Here is a 25049-nt window from a genome sequence, read left to right as displayed (position 1 = left end):
CTGAAGATAAGGTCAAGGGGGTCGAGGGTCAGGAGGCTAAGGAGGGGCTATCCTTATCCCCAGGGATAGAGGATGTTTCCAGAAACCTGCCTGGGTCCAAGGGACAGAGTGAAAGACCAGTGGGGAAGAAAAAAAGCAGACACTCAGCAGAGGCATAACCTGCATTTTGGCTTTGGCTCTGGCTCTGGCTCCTGGCTATGTCTGAGAAGTAGGGAGAGGGAGAGAGCAAGCCAGAGGTGGGGGTAGTTCTTCCTGCTCTCTGCCTGGGCTGCTTTGTTAGGGACAAGCCTCTCTTGGGAGCTGAAGGTCCTAGGTTCTCCTTGTTGCTAGCTAACCACAGGCCTGAGAAAGACACACACACATACACACACACACACACACCACCTCCAGTGTCTTTGTGAAGGCAATAGTGTGTTAACGTCTTGAGACAATGCACACATTTAACATTATTTTAGGACACTCATTATTTTCCCAGTCAGTCACCACGTGGGTTACTGGACCAGGACTAAGATTCTATAGAACAGGATCCTACTGGTTTGAGGGCAAATGCCTTCACCCACTTATCCATCTAGATGGCCTCCTATGGCTTTTTATAAAAGGGACAACATAATCAATCCAGTGTCTAAGACAGAAGGTCCCGGAGCCACTTGACTAGGTGGTTTAAATTCCTAGCTTTGTGACCTTGGGCAGGAGTTACTAAACCCCTGTGCATGTCTCTTTCCTTGTCTATAAAATAGTTGTGGTGATTGCATTCGCTTGAAGAGTTTTTAACAAAGAAGAAGAGGAATTACACACAATAGGCCAGGACCATCCCTGGCGCGCAGTGACACATCGTAAATGTTTGCCATTTCTTATGGGGTTTGAGGGTTTGGCTTTTCATATCCCCAGCTCACTGGTCTGTTCTAAATCTTTCCTGCAAGTTCGTGGCCCATCAGTCCACATATGGCGATGTGGATGGCGATGTGGCTTCAGTCTGGATGAGATCAGTAGCTGCCAGGGCTTAGGGTTCAGCTGCATTTACCCCATCTGTTTCTGTCTCTCTTTTCTCTTTTCTCTTCTCTTTTGGCTGTGCTGGTGATTGACCTCAGGGCCTTGTGCGTGCGCTACTCTGGGCTACCCTCAACTTCATTATTTCTATTTTCTTTATTAGTCGAGGTGCCTTATTTAAAACACGCATTGTAAATGATTCCCATGAAGAAGGAAGGAGAAGGCCCTGATCCTGGAAAGGCTTGATCCAGCATTGTAGGGGAGTACCAAGACAGAGAAAAGGGAGAGGGGTGATTGGAGAATGGGTGGAGAGAAGAGGGTTTATGGGCTATATGGAGAAGGGGGAACCAGGGAAGGGGAAAGTATTTGGAATGTAAACAGAGAATATAGAAAAAAAAATCATAAACAAACCAAGGAGCATACGAAGAAACAACATCATTGTAAGAAAAGAGTGTACATTAAGAAAATAAATTTAATCATTATAATTAAAAAAAAACAGGCATTGTCTTCTATTTGGCTATGCAAAGATAAAACTCAGTAGAAAGCTTGAGTTGTTTTTTGTTTACTTGCATACAAGCTGTGAGCCCAAGTGGACTGAGCTAATAGTCCCAACCAGTCACTATCCTGTTTTGATTATAGTTGTCATGTCTGGCCTTTTCTAGTGGTTCCTGAATTGTTTTCAAGGCTTTGGCCAATAAAATACTGTTCAGGTTTATTTTGTGCATGGATTATATAAGAGAACAGAAGCAACCTGGGTATTTTCGGTATTTTGGTTTACCCTTCCAAATCAGAGACCCCTCTTCCTCACACCCCCCCCCCAACTTCACCCGCAGGAAGAGGCTGAACTCTCTCACAGTTGCATTTGAATTTGTTCTAGCCTTTGTCACAAAGCTTTGTCTCAACACAAAGATCATCATGGGCACAGTAGGGAGGAAATCAGATGTCTTCCCGCCCCACCCCCCTGTTTATCCAAACTGTAAATAGTCTACTTCCCTTTACCAATTTTTCTTCCTAACAGTGACTTTGCGGGCCTACCTCAGCCACTGTAACTGGGCTGCTGCTTTTGGAAGTTCTGATTTCTGCGATAGGAAATGGAGTCTCAATACCACAATTTGGGAGGTGTACTTACTGTTTCCTTGCTGGGGTGCTGCTTCTAATATCCACAGTAGACAGATGTGCATATTAATTGATCTACTGACAGATTCAATACAGCTCATGATTCCTCCAGTACAAATCCAAAATTAAAGGAGAGTTTTTGTTTGTTTGTTACTTGAGGCAGGGTCTCTGGTAGTCCAGGCTGGCTTTGAACTATGGATGGAATCAAACTTCTCATCCTTTGTGCCTCCTGGCAGTGGGCATGTGACACAGTACATATATGGAGGTCAGAGAACTTTCGAAGTCAGTTCTATTGTTCCTTCCTTCTTTACGTGGGATCTGGGGCTCAAACTCACATCATCAGACTATATATTTAATACTTCCCACCAGTCCTCACCTTAACGTTTCTCTAATAATTTTGACAGTCTTAATGAGCTTTTAAGACTGTCTATTAAAGTTATACTAACCAGTGTTCTCCAGAGAAACAGGCTCAGTCTGATATAGGTATAGTATAGGAAAATGGCACAGCAAATCAGCTCATGGGGCCAAGAAGTTCAGGGTCTGGATGAGCTGGAGACCCCAAAGCTGAAGCTATAGCTCTGGTGCAGGTCCGGAGTCTTAACATGCAGATGGGGATGTGGGGGGTGGAGGTCTGGGCTCCAGCCGCAGAAGGGAAGAGAGCTTGGGAGTCTCAAAGCAGAGGGAACCCCGGAGAGCAGGACAGCAGTTCGGCACATTTGGGCCTTCCACTGACTGGCTCAGAGGCCCACCCACTCTAGGAAGGGCCACCTGCTACTCAGGCTACCTCTTCAAATGTTAATGTCCTCCAAAAACATTCTTAGGACGTGCCCAGTGTAATGTTTGACCACTCCTCCGGTCTGGGTGGCACACAAAATTAGCCAGAATTGAGTTTGTAATTCACTGGTAAGAATGCTTGGCTAGCAACCACAGAGCCGTAGGTTCAATTCCAAGTACCAGCTGCTAAAATAAAATAGAATAAAACAAAATAAAAATTATATATATGTATACACATACACACACACACACACACTAAGTAGAAGCAAGAAGACGTTGATGCTGCCCAAATCAGACTGTCATTAATTCCACCTGCTAGTTTAGAAGGCCTGCAATGGAGCTGGTAAGCAGTCCACACAAATAGACAAATGGCGGTGATTCAAAAGGCCCGCTTCCATCTCTCACTGTCTGAATGCCATTGGAGTCAGTGGCCGCCGAAGCTTGCCATCGTGGAAGCTGCAGGAAGTGAAGGAACGTGACGGAAAAAAAAAAACGTGAACTTGGATCTGCTGATTCAGCCCCCCACCCCCCTCCACTCTGCTGGAAATCCTGGGAGGACGAGGTTAACCCCAAGAGAACGGCATTTTCTCCTCTGTAGTCCGTGATTCACAGAGAGATTTGCACAGACATTCCAAGCTCCGCAATCTCTCTGTGAATGCTTTGGTAGGGCAAATCCTCAGATTTAGGATGGCAGATAAGGTAGAGAAGAATAAAGCAATTTAAAACTTCAGTACGCTGTTTTTTTCCATTTCTCGAGCCAACAAATGATGGTATTTGGGATTATCAATGCCATGGTACATAACATCAAAGCAAAAGAAAAATGTAATAGGAACGAACGAATGTGCAAACAAAAGATGATCTATAAGGTGGACACACAGCGCTGAGTACAGGTCCACAAGCCTATTGCTGCAGCTGTGTGGGATTCTGAGATAGGAGGAGCCCTTGAGCCAGGAGTTTGAGCACCCCTCCCCCAATGGCACACTCCACTTTGTTGTTTTTTAAAAGACAAGGTCTTACTATGTAGCCCCCTGGCTGACTATTCACTGTTTCAACTAGGCTGGCCTTGATCCCATACAGATCTACCTATCTCTGCCACCAAGTAGTGGGATTGTAGGTGTCTGCCACTATTCCAAGAGCACCTCTACCTGTGAACCTGTAAACGAGGCCACGTGGGGGATGGGGTGGAATTAAAAAGAAAAGAAAAGAGAAGAAAAGAAAACAAAAGAAAGGCAGGAGCAGTGGTTCATATAATTCCAACACTTGAGTGACTGAGGCAGGAGGATGACTGTGAGGACAGCCTGACTGCCTAGTTTTGGCTACAAGCCAACCTGAAGTACAGAATGAAACCTTGTCAAGAGCAAATGAAACACCGAAAAACAAAACAATGAGAAAAAGGAAAAAAAGCCAAACAACCCCCAAATAAGACCAAAAACTAAAAAAGAAAGAAAACAAATGGTAAATGTTTGAGGAAATAGATGTATTAAACCTGGCATATATGTATATAAATGTGTGTGCGTGTCCGTCAAAACATGACTTGTTATCTCAACACTCTGGAGGCTGAGGCAGAAGAATTATGAGTTTGAAGCCAGTTTGGGATGCAGAGCAAATTCTAGGCCAGGCTGTGCTGTGAGAACTTGTCCAAACAAGCAAACAACACACTGTATTACTCCATGAATATGCGCCATTTTAATCTTTTCATGTATGAGTTTAAACTTTTTTTTTAAATGCATGAGTGGCCTATCTGCATGTACACACTCATGACAGAAGAGGGCACCAGACCCCATTACAGATGGTTGTGAGCCACCATGTGGTTGCTGGGAATTGAACTCAGAACCTCTGGAGGAGCAGTCAGTGCTCTTAACTGCTGAGATATCTCTCTCCAGCCCCTTAAACTTTTAATTAAAACAAAATTAAAATAAATAAAAAAAATCACAAAACAATCGTGCATGGTGGTACATGCATTTAATCCCAGCAACTGGAAGGCAGAGACAGATAGATCTCTATGAGTTCAAAGCTAGCCTGGGCTATACAGTAAGTTATAAGATAGCAGGCCCTGTTTCAAACAAAACAAAACAAAACAAAACAAAACAAAACAAAACAAAACAAAAGCTCCTCCTCTTGCTCTCTTGCTCTCCTGCCCTTTGCCCTCCCTCTCTCTCCCCCTTCCTCTCCCCACTCTCTCAATGTGGTCATGGCTGACCTCTACTTCTCTGCTCTCTCCTTCTCTCAGCCTCTCTGTCTCTACTACTTTCTTAAATCCCCTCCTACACCCTAAATAAACTCTATTCTATGCTAAAAGAAACAAAAACAAAAAAACAAACAAAATGAGGGAGTGAGCTTCCCCAGTCTTCCAGACCCATGCAGAAGGGATTCTAAGCCAAGTCATGCATGTTCATTTTTGTTCCTTCCTTTATCTTTTATTTTACTAAAACATTTTATTAGCATATGAAGAAATAGGTTTTATTACCTATAAATATATAGGTAATAAAATAAATAAATAGGCATTATCAACATATGATTGGCTTATTTATTATTATTTTATTTTGCGTGTATATGATATATGTGTGAGGTGCGCATGTATGTGCATATATGTGTGGAGACCAGAGGAAACCTTGAATATTATTCGTCAAGACCTATCCCTCTTATTCATTTGTTTTTGATACAGAGTCTCACTATGTAGCTCTGGCTGGTCTTGAACTCATGGAGTTCCACCTGCTTCTGCCTCCCCAAACGCTGGGATTGAAGGTATGTGTCCCTGTGCCTTGCTCACCTATTTTATTCTTTGAGACAGAGTTTCTCACTGGTTCACAGGGTTTACCAAATACACAAGGCTACGTGGCCAGCGAGCCCCAAGGATCCTCCCATCTCCCCCTCCTCAGCACTGGGCTTGTGGCACAAATCACCTTGCCTGGCTGGGTTGTTGTTGTGTTTTCTTTGTTGTTGTTATTGGGTTTTTTTTTTTTGATACAGTGTCTCACTGTGTAAATCTATCTCTCATGGAACTTACTAAGTAGACTAGGCTGACCTTGAACTCACAGAGATCCACCTGTCTCTGTTGTTCAAGTGCTGGTAGCAAAGGTGCTCACCACTATACCCGGCCCGCACCCGGTGCTTTTCATGTGTTGGGATTGAATTTGTGTCTTTATGTTTGTGCTCCAAATACGATACCCACTGAGCATATCCCTGGTTCAATCAGTTATTTTTGTTGATCCTCCTCCCCTCCCCCAACCACCTTTTCTTCCATTTATGCCCTTCCACCCCTTCCCAGAGTGCAGAGTATTTTGCCCATATGTGTAAGACACATTAGCATATCTGAAAGACTTCATGGAGTGATCTTCTAAATTCAGTGTGATGCTGAGTTTGCCCAATGTCTCTGAGCCCTGAAGCTTGACACTAAGCTGGACACTGGAATGCGACTCACTTCTCTGGAGAAATTGGGTGGATTCTTCCCTGATCCTAGATTATGGCAGCAGCCATGACCCAGATATCCCAGTGTGTTGATAAAACATATCTCTAGTACTTTTTATCCACCTGAGTAAAGTGTGACTCAAGGGAAGGGACAGGAACTAAGCCATGGTTACTGTAACCAAAGCGAGGGCACAAGACAGAGTCAGCACTTGCTGAGCAAATCTGTTTCTTTGGTCCAAAGAAACATTAACTTTATGTTTGTTTCCAAAAGGCAAGGTGTGGTGGTCTCAGTATGCTCGGCCCATGGGATATGGCCTTGTTGGAATAGGTGTGGCCCTGTTGGAGGAAGTGTGTCACTATGTAGGTGGGCTTTGAGGGCTCCTATGCTTAAGCCCCGCTCAGTGTGGAATGAGACCTCCTCCTGGCTGCCTGCAGGATGGTCTCCTTCTGCTGCCTTGGGATCAAGACGTAGAACTCTCAGCTCCTTCTCCAGCACCACACCTGCCTGCACGCTGCCATGCTTCCCACCATGATAATGGAGTGGGCCTCTGAAAGTGTAAGCCAGCCTCAGCTAAACATCTACCTTTATGAGACCTGCCTTAGTCACGGTGTCTCTCCACAGAAATAAACCCAGTTAAGACAGAAGTATCAGATGGATTAGGAAAACTAGAATCTAAAATTTTGTTATTTGACATTTTTTTTAAAAAAAGATTCATCATATTTATTTAGTTTTGTTTGTTTGTTTGTTTGTTTGTTTTGAGACAAGGTCTTTCTATGTAGCCCTGGCTAACCTGAAACCTACTCTATAAACGAGGCTGGCCTCAAACTCACAGAAATCTGCCTGCCTCTGCCTTCTGAGTGCTCAGATTAAAAATGTGGCCCACCATCCCCGGATCATTTTATTTTTAATTTATGTGTGTCTGGGTACATGAATTCTGGTGCTAGCATAGGAAGTGTCTGACCTACACATCCCCTGGAGCTGGGCTTACAGGCAGTTGTGGGCTGTCTTCCTAACCACTGAGCCATCTCTCCAACCCTTGGCTCATGTTTTCAAAGGCAGAATCTCATCCGTGACAATTATGTTAGCAATTATCTTTTATGTATTTGTTGTCTCATTAGCTGACTAAGATGCTGGGGAAATGTGTGAACAGGCTGTATAGGATAGTGTGGCAGTGCATGTCTGCAGTTCCAGCGCTTGGGAGGTTAAGGGAGGACTGCTTTGTGTTGGAGGCCAGTCATTGCTACATTGTGAGTTATAGGCTAGTCTGGGCTGCATAGTAAAAGAGAGATGTGTCAACAGATTGTGAAATTGTCCCATTGGTGCTGCTAGCCTGCTGTCTGTTCCTTGTTCTTTTAAGTTGTAAGGAGCTGAGAGCTGTTCCTCATTCCTCAGCCATGTCTTCCTTGCCCTGACGAATTGTACCCCAAAATGTGAGTGTGGTAGTCAAGTCCTTCTTTCTAGAATGGCCTAAAAACATCTGGGAAGACAACAGACTTATCCTTGTATTTTTAAAATCTTATTTTCTTTTTATTATTATTTTGTGTGTTCACAACATGTGTGTGAGAGACTCCCTTCCACAGTCCACACATAGGTTAGAGGATAATTTTGTGGAGTCATTTCTTTCTTTCGACCTTTTCAAGGGTTTGGGGGATGGAACTCAGGTCTCTGAGGCTTGTAGAGCAAGCACCTTTACCTGCTGAGCAATCTCACCAGCCTCTGGAGGCTGCTCTTGTGAGATATTTTGTAACAGCAACCAGAAAGGTAATAATTAATGCCACTGTCAAAGAAACACAAGAGTTGCAAAAGCTGAGGAGGAAGCAGAAACCTTCTGCACTGTTTGTTGATGGGACTGTAAAACAATACAGTTGCTCTGGAGACCACCCTGGCCTTGAACTCACAGAGCTCTGCCTGCCCCTGCCTCCAGAGTGCTAGCTGTGTGCCATCACGACAGCGTGAAACAGGGTCTTGAAGTATTTGCACATCTGCATCCCTGGAGTATTGTTTATCCCAGTGGTCAACATGGAGACCTCTATTGAGTGACCTGATTCAGAAAATACGGTGTGAACATCCATTAGAAGGCTCGGGAGCCCTGGGAAAGAAGGCAAGAAGCCTGTGCAATGGCGCACATCTGCAATCCCAGCACTTGGCAGCTTGTGGGAGGAAGAGTGCAAGTGTGAGGCTACCGAGGGAGACCTTAGCTCAGAAACCAAACAAAAACCCAACCAAAACACGCAGAAACCCCACTTTGATGACATTCTGCAAAGCAAAAAGGACCAGTTACAAAAAGATAAATATAGCCTGATTCCATTAATATGAAGAGGACTGAAGTAATCAAAGTCATAGAAATAGAAAGTAGTAGAGAGGTGGATTCCAAGGACTGGGGGTGCATGGGGGGGCTGGAGAGTGCAGGGGGGAACTGGGACATGAGTAGGGGGCAGTGGGAGTGGGCGGTGGAGGGGAGGGCAGTGGGAAATGTTATGCAATGAGATTAGGATTTCATGGGGAGCGGTTAAAAGCACTGACTGCTCTTCCAGAGGTCCTGAGTTCAATTCCAAGCCACCACATGGTGGCTCACAACCATCTGTAATGGGATTTGATATCCCCATCTGTTGTGTCTGAAGACAGCGACAGTGTACTCACATACATAAAATAAATAAATCTTAAAAAAAAAAAAAAGGCTGGAGAGATGGCTCAGTGGTTGAGAGCACTGACTGCTCTTCCAGAGGTCCTGGGTTCAATTTCCAGCAACCATATGGTGGCTCACAACCATCTGTAATGGTATCCAATGCTCTCTTCTGGTGTGTCTAAAGACAGTGATGTACTCACATAAAATAAATAAGTAAATCTGAGAGAGAGAGAGAGAAAGAGAGAGACAGAGAGAGAGACAGAGAGAGAGAGAGAGAGAGAGAGAGAGAGAGAGAGAGAGAGATATTAGGATTTCATGTGGGCAAAATAAGATGATTCTGGAGACAGCTCTGCAGTGATGGCCTACAGTTCACGCTCTGCTGAATGTTTAATATGATACAGGCGTTTTGTTTGGACAGGGTCTCCTGTGCCCTGGCTGGTTTTGAACTCCCAATGGAATTGAGGATGATCTTGAACTTCTGATGCTTCCTCATGCTGAGTGCTGGGATTACAGGTATGTACCACCATGGCTTTGTTGTTTGTCTTTACAAGAATAATAATAACGGGAAGAAGGAACAGCAGTTCTAGAAAGATCTCTGCAGTGCTTCTCCAGCAGTGTCCTCAGGCCATCGCCCCTCTGCCCTGCAGAGAGACTTGTTTTCTAAGCTCCTTCTAGGAAAGGAATGCAAAGCCCAGCTTTCTGGGCCCTTTGATGCTGAAAGGCAGAGAAGAGTCAACCAGCTTTAAGGGGCGGTAGCTCAGGGCATTGCAGTCAGGCCCTGGCAGTGCAGGAAGGTGGTAAAGGGGAGAGGGGCCACGCCAGGCAGAGGGGAAGCAAATAATAGGGAAAAAGTACTGTCAGGTTCCCAAAGCCACTGTCCTCGGGGTCATAATTTCCAGGGCTGAGTCCCAAAAGATCAAAATTCAGAATGTAACCAGGAGAGGTGGCACAGGCTTTTAATCCCAGCGCTTGGGAAGTAGAGGCAAGCAGGTTTCTGTGAGTTCAAGGCCAACCTGGTCTACATAGTGAGTTCTAGGCCAGCCAAGGCTACATGATGAAACCTTGTCAAAAAGAAAGAAAGGAAGGAATGTGAAAACCATGTGTGTGTGTTGTACATGCGTGTGTATGTTCCTTTGAAGAGGTGAGTGTGCATGCGTGCACACAGGCTAAAGACTCATGTATCCTCCCAAATCACTCTCCTCCCTGTGCTTTGAGGCAGGGTCTCTCACTGAGCCTGTAGTGCACCAATTCCACCAGACTAGCTGCCCACCAAGCCCCAGGGATCCCCCTGTCCTCATTGGAATTACAAATTGTGCTACTGTATCCAGTGATTTTTTTCTTTTAAAATATTTTTACTAATTTGTTTTTGAGAATTTCACATAACGTTTTAATCATATTCATACATCCGCATTCTCCAGCTCTTCCCCGACCTCCTCTGTTCTCTCTCTCTCTACACACACACACACACACACACACACACACACACACACACACACATTTAAAGTCAATTGAATCCACTTTGTCTTGCCCAGATAATTGTGGATGTGAAGCCTGCTTTGGAACTTATAAGCTTTATCAGGGATCACACACCCTTAAATAAACTGACTGTCCCTCTCACAACAGCTATCACAGGCTAATAGCTCCTCAGCTGGGGGACTTAGTGTTCATCTCCTTTTCACCACACTATAATTTGATTAGTTTGCAGGCAAGTTTTATGTCAACCCGACACAAGCTAGAGCCATCCGAGAGAAGTAATTGAGAAGATGCCTCCCTACAATCTTTAATTTAACTTTCTTATTGATTCTTTGTGAACTTCATATTATGCACCCAAATTCCACTCATCTCCCCCTTCCCTGCACCCACCCTCCAACCTTGTAACCTCCCTCCTAAAAGAAAAACAGTCTTGTGGAAGTTGGAGAGTGTCATAGTGAGTGTGTCCCACACTATACCCTTTTGTCCACACTTCTTTGCTTACAAATACTCATTGCAATTAGCCATTCCCAACCCTAACCCCAACCCCAACCCTAACCCCAACCCCAACCTGAACCCCAACCCCAACCCTAATCCCAACCCTAACCCCAACCCCAACCCCAACCCTAACCCCAACCCCAACCCCAACCCCAACCCCAACCCCAAACCTAACCCTAACCCTCTGGCTTTTGCTACACTGTCAATACTGGATCTTCAGTGGGACGCCTCTCAGATCTCCTGTTGTTGCCCTGTGTTGTGGAGATCCTGCAGCTTTGGATCTGCATGAACAGGCTCCAGTAGTTCACGGATGGGCTAGATGTTGGGGTGGGCCAACTCAAAGCCCTGGATCTGGGCCTGGGTGGTAGGTGAGCTGGTCAGGGTGCCAGCTCTCCCAAACCCACACCAGCAGGTGAGCTCTCTAGCACTGCTAGCTCACCCAGTGCCGCTGCTGCCAAGAAGCAGAGCCAGCCCTCCCTATAGAATGCCCTCGGGGGCTGGCTCACCTACAAACCTCACAACCAACTTTGCTACCCTGACAAAGTGCAGGGCCAGCTTTCTGGAGTGCTGCAGCAGGTGAAGGGGAAGGGAAGAAGGCATCTTTCCTTTGCCCAGGACATTCTATGTTACACAAGTGGCAGGGCCAGCTTTCCCAGGTGTGCGCCCCCTGGAAACCCCACAAGCAGGGCCAGCTCTATTGTGCTGCCCAGGCAACATGCATGTCCCCTGGCCCCCCACCCTCTGCCACACCCTCACTCCCCCAAGTGCTGGAGTGAAGGGCAGGGCCAGTGAGCTTACTCTCATACCTAGGGCCGGCTCTCCTGCCTGTCAGAAGTGACAAAGGGTGACATCTCTCCCTTGCCCACATCACCACACAGCATACAAAGTAGTGAGGCCAGCTCTCCCACACTTGCCCTTGGAGCTGGCTCATCCACAATTCCTGCAACCAGGTCAGCTCTACTGTGCTTCCTTGGAGAGGTTTGGGGCACTCTCAGGAGTCCCGAAGCTGGCATGGGGTGGGGCTGACTCTCCTGCTGTCATGGGTAAAGCATTTTCTTAATTAGTGATCCACAGGGCAGTGCCCAGCCCATTGCAGGTGGTTCCACATCTGGGTGGGTGGTTTTGGTTCTATAAGAAAACAGACTGAGCAAGCCACACGGTATAAACCTCTGAGCAACACTCCTCCATGTCCTCTGTATCAGCTCTTGCCTCCCGATTCCTTTCCTGTTTGAGTTCCTGCTGACTTCTTTCAGGGATGGACTAAGATGTGGAAGTGTAAGCCAATTAAAGCCCTCCCTCCCCAGCCTTTTTGTTTGTAGGGTATCATCATAGCAACAATAATAAGAACTAGGACAGAAATTGGAACCAGGATAGTAAAGCGTTGCTCTGACTGGCCTGTCTGTGTTGTTTTGGGGAGGATTGTGGAAGGACGTTGGAACTTTGGGCTAGAAAAGCCACTGAGTATTCAAAGCTCCGTGAGCTTGGAAGATAAGAATGTTGAGAGCAGAGCAGACGATGGAGGCCTGGCTTGTGACGTTTCAGAGATTTCAAAGATTGTACCAGGCCATTCAAGAGAAGAATCTGTGGTGTCTGGTCAACTGGAGCTGAAGAATCCTCTATGATTAACGTGAGACCAGAAACGCTAAAGTAAAACCTTTGTTTTAATGATTCTGGGTTAGCTGGAATTGAGAAACAAGGGATGATTAAGAAGAGACCAGCATTGTTGAGGTGACATCTTCCAAGAAGTGTTTCCTGAGTCAGCACACAGTAGCTGTAGTTCTGAGGTGACCATGGTTCACTTGTGCTGGCAGCCGAACTAGGTGATGTAAGAGTCACCCAGGTGGTGCTGGTTTTAAAGGTATAAAGAGGTCTTGGAGGGCAGTCGAGGCTTGGCACTGCTCATGTGGAGCAAGTCAGTAAACGGCATCCAGCCTCTGCATCAGCTCCGGCCTCTTGGTTTCTGATCTCTTTGCGTTCCTGTCCTGGCTTCCCTCAGTGATTGACTACAATGTAAAGGTACAAGTCAAATAAGCCCTCTCCTCCCCAACTTGCTTTTGGTTATGGTGTTTCATCACAGTAACAGTGCGACCTGAGACATCTGGCAGGTCTTGTGCACGCTGTCACAACTGCTGTGAGTTCATATGTGCATCTGTCCTGTGGTATCCAGGAAACAGATGTCTCGTGTTCTTTCTGCCAGCCTCTTCCTTGACAATGTCTGAGCCTCGGGAGAGGGATGCGGTATAGAATCCTATGTAGGGCGGAGCACCCTGCAATCTCTCATTCTCTGCGCATTGACAGTTGTAGGTCTGTGTTAATTGCCTTCTAATGGAAGAAGCATCTCTGATGAGGGTTGAGAGGTGCACTGATCTATGGGTGTAGCAATAGGTCATTAGGAGTTTAAAACTGTGTCCATTTGGGAGAGTAATAGGTTCTCCTGTAGGGCCTACGAGCTCTCTAATCACGGGTTCTTGGCCCCGATAATGGTGTCAGATATGGATTCCATCTGGTGGAAGTTTGCTTTTCTGTGGGTACTAGGGATCTGAACTCACATTCTTATGTTTGCCACAGCAAGATTCTATTGACTGAGACATCTCCCCAGTCTCCCCTACCCCTGTCTTTTTAAAAAGATAACTATTTAACAGGGCTGGAGAGGTGGCTCAGCAGTTAAGAGCACTGACTCCTCTTCCAGAAGTCCTGAGTTCAATTCCCAACAACCACATGGTGGCTCACAACCATCTGTAATGGGACCTAATGCTCTCTTCTGGTGTGTCTGAAGACAGTGACAGGGTACTCACATATCAAATAAATAAATCTTTTTTAAAAAATGATATCTATTACATTTGGAAAGAGGATCTGCTCAAGAAACATAAAATTACAAAGAGAAAACAACAACAACAAAAACAACAAAAACCCACTTTCCAGGGCATTTTGAACAGTAAAACAGACCACAATAACACCCGCCATAAACACCAGGCAGCTGCGGGGGCACCGGCTGTAAGCAGGAGTGGCACTCGGAAAGAAAGTCTGAGACGCAAAACACACAGGCTCATGTACATCACTGTGGTTGGTAATTGTAGTCCTGGCTGGCCTCAAACCCGGAGGTCCGGCCGCCTCTGCCTAGTGCCGCATTCAAGGCTTGAACCGTCGTGCCTGCCTCGAACTCAGCTTCAACTGTGCTCATCTGGAGCACTGTGATAGACAGTTTTAGTCTTTTGATGAGATCAGCCAAAACCCACAATGGAACACCCAAAGAGCAAACATTAAAAACAAAACAAAAAACAAACAAACAAACAAACAAACAAACAAAAACCTTTCACAAATTCAGATCTGTGAAAAAGGACATCTCTGTATTTATTGAGGAATTTTCACAAGAACAGCATTGTCATAATTCATCCTTGGAAACAAAGTTGAAAAAATTGGCACATGGTATATTAGAATATGACCTATGCCTCCAATGTTGGAAATCACATATGGTGACCTGTAAAAATATGCTGACTTCAGCCATACGCATACCTACAGTGCTAACTAGCAGGAGGCTGAGGCAGGAGAATTATCCGAGTCCAGTGGGTCAAGACTAGTCTGTGTAATACACTGCGACCTTAAAAGAAGAGCAAATAGGACTGGAGAGGTGGCCCAGGGGTTAAGAATGTCAGCTGCTCTTGCAGAGGTCCTGGATTTGATTTCCCCCGCAGGCGCCTGGCAGCTCACAGCCTTCTGTGATTCCAGTTCCAGGGGATACAAAGGTCTCTCCTAGACTCTGTGAGCATCATGTGTATGTGGTGCTGCGTGCAGGCGAAACATCCATACATGTTAAAATAAAAAGAGCACAGAATAAAAGTGTGGGGGGAGGGAAGGGGGAAACTGACAAAGGGAAAAAAAGAAAAAAGTTCTAATTCAGTATCTGAAGAAGTGTAAGGCCAGATTGTGATCAATCAGCTGGAGGCGACACACAAGCTCTGCTTTTAGTCAGTAATTAACTGTATGTGCAAGTCCCTCCTCAGAGTAGAATAGCTGCTTTTTCCTGTTAGGGCGGGGTTCTCCTTGGAAAATGCACTTACATTCATTTTCCATGTGGCACTCTCCTTGAGACATTCTTCTGATTTGACACACAGGGACAGGAGCATTCCCAGTTAAACTTCCCCTTTCTTCCGAGCTGGGCTGCTGTGTCGCGGTCGTGGGTATGAACACATTCATTCCTCGTGCACGCAGATGCAGACCACAAATTTAGCGTAAACGGCGCGTGTGGTGGAAGAGCAGTACCGGCTGCTTAAGTGTTTCCTTAACGTACTGCGCACACAATTATTTTCAAGCTATACAGTGACTTTGCTGACTTCTGCTGGCAAATGTGGCTTTAATTCATTAAAAGCCCCTGGAATTTCACCAGCCAAAGGAATGCCAACCCAGAAACAGAGCACACTTTTAAACTGATGTTTTTATCATCACTGTATCGTGTGGTTCACCCAGTCATCTAAATTTCCTCTCAAAAATATTGGGCTGGGTGGGAAAAACAGTTTGTTGGTAACTTAAAATTAATCTTTAGGAGCCGTATTTGCACTTAATTTCAAGTATGTCATTACAGTCTGGGGTTCAGGTAGTACACATTTTCTTCTGCAGAGTCTATAAATATTCAAATGAGTGCATATAAAGTATTTTGATTTACTCAGCCATTAACCAAATCATAAACAATCAGACAAGTCCCTGAATTTTCAGCTGGTCATTGTGATGCTGACTTCAATCCCAGCATTCAGAAGAGCTGAGGCAGGTGGATCTCTGTGAGTTTAAGGCCAGCCAGGGCTACATAGGAGTTCCAGGACAGCCAGGGCTACATAGTAAGACCCTGTCTGAAAGAAAGAAAGAAAGAAAGAAAGAAAGAAAGAAAGAAAGAAAGAAAGAAAGAAAGAAAGAAAGAAAGAGAAGAAAAGAAGGAAGGAAGGAAGGAAAGAAAGAAAGAAAAGAAAGGAAGGAAGGAAGAAAGGAAAGAAAGAAAGAAAGAAAGAAAGAAAGAAAGAAAGAAAGAAAGAAAAGAAAAGAAAGAAAGGGCGAGAGAGGCAGGAACAGACAGACAGAAAAAAAACAGAGACAGAGACAGATTGAGCTCTCTGATACATTGTGGAGTTTCTGGTTTTCTTTTTTCTCTTGTTCTTTCTTTCATTGTTTGTTTGTAGTTGTTTTTGAGACACATTTTTGTGACTTCAGTTTTTTCAAAACCTACTTTTAATGATGGTTCTTAAACGCTTTAAACTCCTTTCCCAGCCAGGCGGTGGTGGCACAAGCCTGTAATCCCAGCACTCTGGGAGGCAGAGGCAAGCGGATTTCTGAGTTCAAGGCCAGCCTGGTCTACAGAGTGAGTTCCAGGACAGCCAGGGCTATACAGAGAAACCCTGTCTCGAAAAAACCAAATAAAAAAAAAAACAAAACCAACAAACAAAAAAACCTCCCACCCACCAGAGGTAGTGGGAAAGAAAGGATATGGGGGTGGGGGAAAGTAGACCTGTTTAGAAAGGTTCTTTGGAGCAACTCCTGTCTGTGTTGTCTGTAAATCGGCAGTTCAGTTCACAGGTTAGTAGCAGCAGCTTCATCCACTCACAAACACTTCACGGATACACCAGCAATCCAGTTTGGTAGAGCTGGGTTAGCAAACACCACCGTGGTGGCACCACCTAGCAGAGGCAGCCCGGCCTCAGCCTCAGCATGAGTCAGAAGCAGGAGGGACCCTGAGGAACTCCAGAAGAAGTTCCCGCAAGTTGCACAGCTAGCTCTGTAAGCAAGCAAGCAAGCTCAGCCCCACCACGGTCTGTCGAGTCCTAGTTACACACTGCACCCATCACGTATCCTCCACATGTCGTGCCTCGGCACCTGTCTTGCTTCTGCGCCCTGGGTCTGTGTATCAGCTGACATCACTCTGCCGGCAACCCAAGTCTTCTAAAGTGACAAGAAACTGCAGCACCAGAAGGTTTTTTTGTTTTTTATTTTGTTTGTTTGTTTGTTTGTTTTTTAGCATGTTTCTTTCCTTGGAGTCCTGACAAATGCAGGTTAACTACTCAGTGGAAGGTGGACCAAGACATACTTGGCAAGGAATCCTTCCTCACATGCCCTTTCACGTGCTTGCTTCAGCAGAACATCCTTTGGTCTGTGTCTGCTTCAGCTAAACGTTCCTTCATGTGTTTGCCCCATCCAACCGACTTTCCAAAGAACCCTTAAGTGTCCACTTCAAGGTTTCACAGTTTAGCCTTGGCTGGCCTAGAACTCACTCTCTAGACCAGGCTGGCTTCAAACTTAGAGATCAGCCTGTCTCTGCCTCCCAAGTACCAGGATTAAAGGTGTGTCCCACCACTGCCTGGCTCTGATTTTCACTGTAACAGTTTACAAGCACCACTACAAATTAAAAAACATGTATGTGACGATGTAACTATAGGAAACATGATTTAAATACTTCCCAGAAGCAGAAAGGGAGAGAGGCAGCAACACACTGCTTTGGTTCTTTAGTGCTTCCATTGTTGGAGTCTGAAAACACAGCTTTTTTATTTTTTATTATTTATTTATTTATTTATTTATTTATTTATTTATTTATTTATTTATTCCAAGACAGAGTTTCTCTGTGTAGCCCTGTCTGTCCTGGAACTCACCCTGTAGACCAGACTGGCCTCGAACTCAGGAGTCTGTCTGCTTCTGCCTCCCAAGTGCTCAGATTAAAGGCATGCACCACCACTGCCTGGCTTGAAAACACAGCTTTTGATAAACCAAGAAACCACATACTTGACACCTCCAGAAATGACCTAACCTTGTACCTGAGAAGTCTTTGAAACAGAGCCACTGAATCTTCTTCAAAAGGAAAAGAGGGTGGAGTGGAGAGATGACTCAGCAGTTAAGAGCATGCACTGCTCTTGCAGAAGTCCTGAGTTCAATTACCAGCACCCACATTAAGAAGCTCTCAACGGCCTATAACTACAATTTCAGGGGACTAGATGCCTTTGGTCTCTGCAGGTGAGCATGTGTGCACATACACACAGACATATACACTTTAAGTAATAAAAATAAATATTTTGAAAAGAAAGCTAGGTGTAATGATTCCATTTTATAATCTCAACACTTGGGAGATTTAGACTTGTTATGAGTTTGAGCTAGCCTGAGCTAGACTAAGATCCTGTCACAACCCCTCTAAAAGGTGGTGGGGACCAGGTACAAGCTTGTAGTCCTACCTATTTTGGAGACCCAGTCTCTTTTTGAAGACAAAGATAAATTTAAAAGTAACTTCAAGCTGCACGATGGTGGTGCACATTTTTAATCCTAGCACTCAGAAGGCAGAGGCAGGGGCAGGCAGATCTCTATGAGTTTGAGGCCAGCCTGGTCTACAGAATGAGTTCCACAACAGCCAGGACTACACAGAGAAACCTTGTCATGATAAATAAACAAAACAACAACAACAAGAACAAGAACAAGGAATATCTGTTGGTGTTCTAATAGTAACTTCAATATTCCAGAGGCAGAGTCAGGAAGATCAGCATAAGTTTGAGATAGTCTATACTACAACAGTGTATGAAATACACACACACACACACACACACACACACACACGAACGCACGCACGCACGCACGCACACACAGAAAGCAAAAACTAAAATGATAAAGGTGATGAATGACAGGAAGAGACATGGAAACACCAAGTCATGAGAAAATGCCCCAGCCCGGCACCTCACCCTCAGTGAGCACAATTCCACATCTCTGATGTAGGCTTATTTTTCAAGTAATGATAAACATGAAGCTAAGAATATGTATGCAGTAGGGCAATGTGGTACATGCCTTTACTCAGCCCTAGAGACTCAGGGGCATCAGAATCAGAAGTTCAAAGTCACCCTTGAGGCCAGCCTAAGCTATATAAAATGTTTTCTCACCCCCCCCCAACTAAACAAAAGAAAAACTATATGTATTCCGTCATGAACACAGTAGAATCGAGCGGTCTAACAAATGCCATAGTTTCTGGGTTGAAGTGTCTTGGCTCAGACATAGATCGCCTGTCTAGCTTATGTGAGGCCCAGAGTTTAATCTCTGGCACTGTAAAACTAATTCCCATAATGCCTCAGTAGTGGTTAGCATAATTGATATTTTTTTAATTTAATTTTATTATTATTATTTACTTGTTCACTGTACATCTTTCTTACTGGCCCCCTCCTGGTCACCCCCTCCACAATCCTCCCATCTCCCCTCTCCTTCTCGTCTAAGTGTGTAGGGGCCCTCCTGGGTATCTTACTTCCCTGACACTTCAAGTTTGCAAAGCTAGGTGCTTCCTCTCCCTCTGAGGACAGACAAGGCAGCCCAGCTAGAAGAACACATCCCACGGACAGGCAACTGCTTTGGGCTAGGCTCTGTTCTAGTTGTTAAGGACTCACATGAAGACCAAGCTGCACATCTGCTACATATGGACATGCCTAGGTCAAGCCTGTGTATGTTCTTTGGTTGGTGGTTCAGACTCTGAGAGCCCCAAGGGTCCAAGTTAGTTGACTCTGTTGGTCTTCCTATCCCCTTAGGAGCATAATTGATATTTCCATCAACTGTAAAGCTATATAGAAATTCAGTGATACCCAGAGATGACAGCCATGGATTTTACAAATATTCACAAAACCAGGAATTTACTAACATTTTAGAAATGTATAAAAATTATGTAACTTTCTTTGAAATTTGCTCCTTTGATTATTTCCAAATGTCCTAAGGGGTCCTGAGGATCCCAGCTAAAAACCATTCACCCTAAACCTTAGCCAAGTAAAATGAGTAAAGTTTTAGATATATACTCAAGATTAGCCGATTCTCTGCTTTTGTGCTAAGACCTGGGAAGGACCTGTTCTGTGAGTTTGGATAATTGGTACAGCAAGCTTGGATGATTAAGGATGTGCCCAGGTCTCCCACAGAGGAGCATGGCCTGAGACATAAACCCTGAACCCTAAGCAGCCTAACTGAGCCTCTCCTTGCATGGTTCAATTGACACCCACATCTTCCCCTGTCCACTTCACTGCAGGGATGCTGTGCTGTCTCCTCTATGTTCTCAGGCACCCCCTCCTCCACAGGGGGGGCCCACATTCCATAGCACTGTGCATCTCTCAGGCCACAAGGAAGGACCCTAAAGATACTGTGTGCCCCTTGTGAGAAGAACTCCCCTTAATGTAAGAACCTCCCTGTTTGTTAGATTACTGGCCCTGTGGAGACTCCCAGAGCAAGGAGGACCTAGCCAGTCATACTGTCACCCCTCCACCCACCCTGTGGCTGGAAAGGGCTGTAATGTCCTGGAGTTGCTAAGCAACAGGACAGAATTCAGTGATGACTGTACCTAGAGAATTGCTACACCCTCAGCATCATGCAGTATGTAATCTAATGTAGCACTTTCCTTGGAGGTCTAGAAAGGGGGTGGAAAGGAGACATTGCATTTCTAAAGTGTCCTAAAGGAGCCAAGGCAGGCTGCCACGGAGGCCAGGCTGCCACGGAGGCCAGGCTGCCACGGAGGCCAGGCTGCCACGGAGGCCAGGCTGCCACGGAGGCCAGGCTGCCACAGAGTAGGTTGGAGATGTCTCCTCCTCCAGCACACGGGGCAGGACCTGTCAAAACCTGTGGTGTCTCAGCAGGAGAAGGCACCTGCCGCCAAACCTGATGACCTAAGTTTCCTTCTCACGACCCACGTGGCAGAAAGGAGACCTGGCTCCTGTACGTGGTCTTCTGATCTCCATATGCCTGTGGCGATGCACACATGCAAAATAAATGAATAAAATGCACTTTAAAAAATGCTTTTCTGTCACAGCCGAAGTGTCACAGAAGCTGTTAAAAAAATATACCGTGGGTTGAAGAGATGCTCTCGTCCTAGAGCTCAGGGTTGAGCATGAGGACCAGAGGTTCATCTCTAGCACAAGCGACGGCCGGCCGGGTACTGCAGCCTGCTTGGGTAACCACAGTCCTGGAATGAAAGATCCCTGTGGTTCCCTGACCAGAAAGGCTACTTGAATCATCTAGTTCTGGGTTCAGTGAGAAATCCTGTCTCCAAAAATAAGGTGACACACACAGTTGGCCTCTGGCCTCCTCACTCATAATTCACATAACACACACATACACTTCAATATACCAGTGTGCGTGTGTGTGCTCTCCCCCACCTCAAACCCTTGTGCTGTGAGTGACAACCTCAGTACTAGGGACTGAGGCCCAAGGACTGCTGCAGGAACTAAAGGCTGAAGAGATGGCTCTTAACCAGAGGACCCAAGTTCAGTTCCCAAAACTTACATGGCACCCCGTGACCATCTGCAGTTCCAGTTCCAGGAAATCTAACACCCTCTTCTAACCTCCAAGGGCGTCACACATCCATGTGGTACACAGAGACATGTGTGAGCAAAACAGTCACTCACGCACATAATATACAATTAATAAATGGAGAGAGAGAGAGAGAGAGAGAGAGAGAGAGAGAGAGAGAGAGAGAGAGAGAGAGTTTAATGGGTAACGGCATCTGCCATCGATCCTGATAATGTATGCTCGACCCTCAGGGCCCACACCGTGGAAAGAGAAGAGAGGTGACTCCAAAAAGTTGTCTTCTGACTTCCACACTCAATTAGCAAACACGTGCACTTTCACATAGCCTGAAAAAAAAATTAAGTAAAATATAATAAAGAAAAGTTGAAATAAGCCAGGTGGTGGTAGTGCATGCCTTTAGTCCCAGCACCCAGAGGCAGTGGCAGGCATATCTCTGAGCTTGAGACCAGCCTGGTCTTCAGAGCAAGTTCCAGAACTATACAGAGAAACCATGTCTTGAAAAATAACAAAAATAACAATTTGAAATCAACAAAATAAAAAAAAATTAAGACTAAGAAGTCATGTCAATAAAATACAGCACAGATCCTTGATGATTTACTGGATTTTTGTAAAAAGCTGTAATGGTCAATGTTCAGACAATTGGGAAATGTGTATGTGGGCTTACACAGTACCGTTGTATTGGGTATGATATCTTAACTTTAATGACAGTAGTGAGCTGCACAGCAGAATGTCCTTTTCATGTTGGGGGGACACTAGGAGGAACTAAAGGCTGGAGAGATGGCTCTTAACCAGAGGATCCAAGTTCAGTTCCCAAAACTTACATGGCACCCCGTGACCATCTGCAGTTCCACTTCCAGGAAATCTAACACCCTCTTCTAACCTCCAAGGGCGTCACACATCCATGTGGTACACAGAGACATGTGTGAGCAAAACATTCACTCACGCACATAATATACAATTAATAAATGGAGAGAGAGAGAGAGAGAGAGAGAGAGAGAGAGAGAGAGAGAGAGAGAGAGAGAGAGAGAGAGGACCTAAAGGACCAGAAGTTTTGGAGGCTAAAGGACCAGAATCCAACCTATTCTGAAATGGCTTCACAAAACATACATATTCAAGAAGAGAAAACAAAAGTGCCCCATGTTAACTGGAGAATCTAGGCCATGGGAACTCATTGTACTATTTTTATAGCTTTCATGTAGGTTTGAACATTTTCAAAATAAAAAAAAAAATAATAAAGGAAAGCTCAAGGCTTGGCGCAGAGAGCCAGTCAGTATAAATCAGCTCCCTGGTGCGTGAGCTGACTTTTATACCTGCATAAGGATGAGGTAGGCAAAGAAATAATGCTGCCGAGCAGAGGAGGAAGAGGAGGAGAAGGAGAAGAAGAAGGAGAAGGAGAAAGAGGAGGAGGAGAAGGAGGAGAAGGAGAAAGAGGAGGAGGAGAAGGAAGGAGAGGGAGAGGAAGAAGAGGCTGAGGATGAGGAAGAGGAGGAGTAGGAAGAGGAGGAGGAGGAGGAGAAAGAGAAGGAGGAGAAGGAGAAGGAAGGAGAGGGAGAGGAAGATGAGGAGGAGGGTCGGGCGGTGGTGGTGAACGCCTTTAATCCCAGCACTTGGGAGGCAGAGGCAGGTGGATTTCTGAGTTCGAGGCCAGCCTGGTCTGCAGAGTGAATTCCAGAACAGCCAGGGCTACACAGGAAAGCCCCATCTCGGGGGGGGGGGGGAAGAAAAAGAGGAAGAAGAGGCTGAGGAGGAAGAGGAGGAGGAGGAGAAGGAAAAAGAGGAGGAGGAAGAGGAGGAGGGGGAGGAGAGGGAGGGGGAGGGAGAGGGGGGAGGAGGAGGAGGAAAAGTTGTTTCTGGCATGGACCTGAGAACCAGGGGCCTCCCCTCCTCTGCCAGCCTCCCAAGGGTATGAACAGCGCTCTAGACACCCAGAGCTTTCCGCCCACCATGGGTGGCAGCATCATGCTCTTCACACCGTGGGAGGAAGAGATGTGGCCCTGGCTTTTAGATGTCACCTCTGTCGAAGGTAAAATGCCAGGGGTGGAAAGGACGCTCTCAGTTCTTAGATTCACTGGAGGCAGCGCCCTGAGTGGGACAGCCTCAGTGTCACCACTGGGGTGCCAGCTGCTCAGGACCGGTGCGCTGATTAAGCCCTTGTCTTCAGACTTCAGCAGCTCATTCTGATACCTTACAACTTTTTAAAAGAAAATATTTATTGCTTATTCTTTTCTTCCCTTCCTTCCTTCCTTCCTTCCTTCCTTCCTTCTCTCTCTCTCTCTCTCTCTCTCTCTCTCTCTCTCTCTCTCTCTCTCTCTCTCATTGTGGGGTGTGTGTGTGTGTGTCGGGGAAGTGGGGCTGTGTACAATTGCCCACAGTGTTGGACCCATGGACCTGGAGTTACAGGTGATTATGAGACTCCCAGTGGGATACTAGAGCCAAGCTCTCCCCTGGACCAGCTAGAAGCCTTCTTACCTGCTGTCTTTACTTCCAGCAGCTCTTGTGAGAGTGGTCATATTGTTTATTTCACTTGCAGGGAAACAGGCTCCAAAAAAGGCTTGACGTTTTGGGAGTGTCTCCTGAGCAATAGAGCAAGAAATCTGGATCTGGGCCTTCTAACTCTCACGCTCTCCCAGCTCTCCTCTCCATCCCTCAGGTGAGCAGAGCCTTGCAAAACTCTGCACTCCCTTCCCACAGTGTGGTCAGCAAACCCAAAGAAGTTAGTGGAAGTGAGGAGACTGAGAGAAGGCAGAACCTGGGTTGGAACTCAGGAAGTTGCTCATTCTGTGATCTTCACTACCTGTGAGACTCCCTCCAAAACCACCATCAGCAACAGATAAGCCCCTCTTGCTTTCTTAGCGAAACACCTCCACTACCTTCCGGCTTTTGTTTCCTTTTAAATCAATGTGCCAAATGCCAAATTCTATAGTTATTCCTGATTTCTTCTCTTGCACAGTTTCTCTTCCTGTATTCACCTTGCTGTCTGCCATCCACCCACCCATCCATCCATCCACCCATCCATCCATCCATCCACCCATCCATCCATCCATCCATCCATCCATCCATCCATCCATCCACCCACCCATCCATCCATCCACCCACCCACCCACCCATCCATCTATCCATACAGATATCTGCAAGCAAGCATGTGCACACACACATACCCCTATATTCACATAAACATGCACACACACACACACACACACACATTCCCATCCTACCTATTCTATCTATCTATCTATCTATCTATCTATCTATCTATCTATCTATCTATCTATCACCTTTGTATCTACCACCTACCTAACCACCTGGTTTTCTACCTGGTCAATCTTTACTGAGCACTTAGTATTTACCAAATACAAAGGGACACAAGGCCCAGCTCTTGTTTGGGTAGGGCCCGACAAATAACAAGGAAGGTTAAAAGTTCTCCTGAAAGTGTGTGGTGTGTGTGCTAGAACCATAGATATCGGAGGGAGAAGGGGCTCCGTGGTCAGAAGGCTCCAGGGAGGGCTGGCCTCTGGCTGCACGAGGACTCTTCATTTTTTTTTTGTTTGTTTCCATTTCGTGACTGTCACTCTCCACATCCCTCAGTCAGTCACTTAAACCCTCTTGTAGACACCTGGCTTGAAGGCAGTTTCTGTAAGCAACTATCAAACATATATATGTGTGTGTGTGTGTGTGTGTGTATGCACCCATGAGTTCATGTGCCTAAAGAGACCAGAGGCCTCAGAAGGCCCTGGAGTTGGGGTGACAGGCAGTTATAACCATCTAACCATCTAAGATGGGTGAGTGCTAGGAAGCAAGTTTAGCTGCTGGGCCAACTCTCCAGTCCCTAAGGTACACACGGACTTGTCAAGGCTCCTCTTCATTGAGTGTGGTGACTTACATCTGTAT

The sequence above is a fragment of the Apodemus sylvaticus genome, chromosome 5 (genome assembly GCF_947179515.1).
Source record: "Apodemus sylvaticus chromosome 5, mApoSyl1.1, whole genome shotgun sequence".
In the NCBI taxonomy this organism is placed as follows: domain Eukaryota; kingdom Metazoa; phylum Chordata; class Mammalia; order Rodentia; family Muridae; genus Apodemus; species Apodemus sylvaticus.
The sequence above is the reverse complement of the archived record's forward strand: the minus strand, read 5'-3'. Positions refer to the sequence as shown.